This window comes from Pteropus vampyrus, unplaced genomic scaffold (assembly GCF_000151845.1).
Source record: "Pteropus vampyrus isolate Shadow unplaced genomic scaffold, Pvam_2.0 Scaffold2, whole genome shotgun sequence".
Lineage (NCBI taxonomy): Eukaryota > Metazoa > Chordata > Mammalia > Chiroptera > Pteropodidae > Pteropus > Pteropus vampyrus.
The window spans coordinates 25696521-25699844 of record NW_011888783.1 but is presented as its reverse complement, the minus strand read 5'-3'; the positions used below and the strand labels follow the sequence as shown (position 1 = coordinate 25699844).

General features: G+C 32.3%; 1 protein-coding gene across 1 annotated transcript in view; it reads left to right on the top strand.

The window, feature by feature from the left end:
* The window catches only part of SLC4A10 (solute carrier family 4 member 10), a 178910-nt gene that overhangs the window by 19895 nt on the left and 155691 nt on the right, over positions 1-3324 (top strand). The gene's annotated exons all lie outside the window — the stretch shown is intronic.

Below are 3324 nucleotides of genomic sequence, written 5' to 3'. Positions count from 1 at the left end.
CCCCCTATCATTTTATTGAGTATCAAAATCAGTGAGCATATTGTTTTGAGTGTGTACAATATACAGAAGACAGAGCCTCTCCCCGGCCATTCTAAATAGGTTAAAAAAAAGAGAGAGAGAAAGAAACTGAAGGAAAGTTTAATGTACATGATTGTAATTTAAAGTTTAGTTTGGGTAAAATGCATTATATTGAAGCAAAGTAATTAGAATTGTAGTTTACCTAATAATTGCTAGTAATTGCTTCAAGGGATTAGGTTCTCAACAACCCGATTTCTAATGGCAGCGGAATTATTTCACCCTACCAGGCATTAGTGGTGTTAAAACTAATGCTTTTTATATTTTTCTAGTATAGTTCAAAATGTCATCTTGTTAAAAAGAATGTTTTTTATCAGAGACAAAAATGCATGTTAGTACATTGACCAGATAACTTTATCTGTTTTTCATCTCACTAATAAATAATGCCAACTGGAATGTTTGACTGCCTTCAGTTATATGGAAAATCAAATGATATTTCTTCTTTGAATATGTGGTCAAATTAATTTTGGCCTCCTTTTTAAACTAACCCTTGATACTTAAATAGAATAGTCATATATAAGTAGGTTAAAGTGACTGAATTAATCCTGTAAAATATTAAATCATATTAAAATTTATTTTCTGAAATTAAGAGAATATAGGTACTATCATTTAATCTCTTTCTTCCCATTCTACAGAGAAATGATGAAGAAGCAGTTGTGGATAGGGGCGGAACTCGTTCTATTCTCAAAACGCACTTCGAGAAAGAGGATTTAGAAGGTAAGAATTTTTTTTTCTCATTGGGATAGCTAGCTATTCCTAAAGTGTTTTACAGAGAAATGTGAAATTTGTCATAATGTAGAGAATTGCAGAAATTGATATCAGAGTAATGGTGGTGGTGGGTGATGGATATAATTATTTTGGTGCAGTCTAGGATGCCAACTGGCAGACCTACAAACAATGAGAACATTCATTCAACAGTCATTTAGTGAACCTCTCCTACATTCCAGGCACTGTGTTGTATGCCAGTCTTTTAATAATCCTAATTTTAATGAATTACAATCAACTGAGGAATAAAGAGAAAAAAAATTGACAGACTAGCATAATTGGTGTTACTTGAGAGGGGAGAATAGGACAGGAAGGACATCTAACCCAGCCTATGTTGTCAGAGTAGGGGTCACTGGAAGAGAATTAAAGGCAACTGACATTCCAGTTTTACTCAGATAAATTTGAGAGAGGTGGAGGCATCATTTGCGTGTGTTCTCTTCAACGGGAAAGAAGTCAGATAATTCAGCAGGGAGGTAGTGTGTAGCGTGGTATTAGTTAAGTCATCGAGCTCTTAAACCAAACTGTGCTGGGTTCAAATACTAGTTCTGCCTCTATTTACTACGGAACCTTTAGCCAGTTAACTTCTCTGCACCTCAGTTTTCTCAACTGTTAAAATAAAGGATAACAATGGAATATATTTCCTAAAGGGAAAATCATTTAGAATAATGTCTGGCAAAAGAGTTACATAAGTATTGAAAATTATTATTATACCATAGTTTAATGTACATACACCATTAGTTCATTTTTTACTTTTTTAACCATAAGTTTTTACTAGTGAGATACAAGATATATGGTATCTTTCATCTTTTGGTTGAAAAGTGAAACCCAGGTAATCTTAAGTAAAACTATTCAGAGATAGTTCCTAGTAACCCACTGCAGCTAAGAAGGGTTTTTTCCTCTTAATAATTGTAATGTAACCACTTAAACTATAATTAAATTCATCGTTGTTAGGTTTTATCTTTAGCTACAACAATTAAATAATAGGAGAATTAATATAATGTCTAGAGACAACTTTCAATAACTATACTTACTCTGTGCTTGACATTTTGCTTGGTGCACAGAAAATACCCAAATCTGGGAAGATTATACTTATCGGGGGATGTGCATAGTAATTTTCTATGCTATTCACATTCATTACACAAATTGAAGGGAGCACACACACATGAAAAATTTAAACTGATAATGGATGATAAGCTGATTATTCCTTGGATTTGAAATGCCATTGTATCACGTTCTTTTTCAGCAGCCATTTACCTTCCGATTTATGTCCTGATTTAAGCTATACTTGTATCCACTAAACACACACAAGAAAACCTAACGAACCAAGAAGTTGGCCTAAAAATACACTCAATTCTAGAGAAAAATTATCTTGAGTTTAAAGACTATGACTAATTATCCACACAGAGATAATTGGAAGTTAGCAGTTAATAATTTACAAGTAATTACAGTAAAACACTGAATGGTCTCTTTGGATGGAAAATATATAATACAAAAAAAATATTTAATAAGGTCATTTTAATTATATATAAACTCATATGACATACATTTTCTTTTACTCTGCATGGTTAGAGAATACAGGTGACAGTGTACAGTGCTTATTAAAAGAGTTTTCTGATTGGCAAAACACAATTGGATAAGCCAGATGACCTTTCCTTTATTGATGTCGATAGTATTTTAATTCCAGTAGTGAAAATAATTGGGGCTCACTGGTGATTGAAATTAACATCATAGAATGCAAACGTAATGCTACATTTTAGAATTTTGAAGGAAAATAGGAAAAATCTTATTTATATTGACTTTCTAAATATTCTCCTCTCAAACTGCACTAAACAGATAAACATCCTAGCATTTGAGGATGCTGTGAAGGATTCTGCTGTAATGCACACAAAGAATTAATCTATTACTTGTTCCCAGATTAATTACACCGAATTAGAAAATAATGCAAGGGCAATATGATGGATGGCACGGTTTGAGAAAAATCAACTGGCAGGATGATATAAAATGAATAAGTAGGAGAACGCAAATTAGAAAGCTAGCATCTTTGAGTGTAATGGTGGAAGTAGTTTCTTCCTTTGTGTAATTAATAGAAAAGACCAGAGCTCTGCTTCTTAAGAGCTTCTTTAGTAAGATAGATAAAGCACATCGATAGTTACTTATTTTAAATGAAATAGAGTTGGGAATTGCTATTGAAGACAAACACACTTTATAAAATCTTTCAATGAAAATTTTAAACTTGAAAATTACTGTTCCTCAGGACTTATGCATATATGCTTAGGTAATAGAATTACTGGAGTAATTTAACATCCTGAATACAGCTTGTAGAAATGCCTGGTGGTTAAAAACATATATGAAGTCTCAGGTGAAATATACTTAATGCAAAATCATCACCTGACCAATATTAACAGCTTGGCGTAGTATATTAGCTAATATATTCATTTATATTATAAATTCTGATAAATGATATGTCAAAGCTACAATTTCTCC